This window comes from Buceros rhinoceros, unplaced genomic scaffold, assembly GCF_000710305.1.
Source record: "Buceros rhinoceros silvestris isolate BGI_N320 unplaced genomic scaffold, ASM71030v1 scaffold12868, whole genome shotgun sequence".
In the NCBI taxonomy this organism is placed as follows: Eukaryota; Metazoa; Chordata; class Aves; order Bucerotiformes; family Bucerotidae; genus Buceros; species Buceros rhinoceros.
This window is the reverse complement of record NW_010427505.1, coordinates 26,964-27,298: the sequence shown is the minus strand read 5'-3', so window position 1 is coordinate 27,298 and position 335 is coordinate 26,964.

The window sequence follows — 335 nt, the reverse complement described above, 5'->3', positions numbered from 1 at the left end:
AATTCTTAGGGTGTGGAGGAAGGGGGGGGGGGGGGGCTGCCGTTTTTGGCATTGTCAAATGCCAAAATTCTTCACTACTTGATGATAAGGCGTTTTATAGACGGAGCAGTGCGTTGGTTAAGAATAAACCCATTATTCTTCGAAACAGGGCGTGGTCCGTAACTCGGTTAGCATCTCACTGAAAAGAACGTGTCCACGATAACTTTGAATTACGTGTGTGTGTATATAAAAGTCTAAAAACACGGCGGGGAGAGAACAAACAGAGGGATATAGTGATGGGTGGCCAGCGTGAGGAGACGGGGTGCTCCACATTCAAGCCATCGCTCTAGAATACG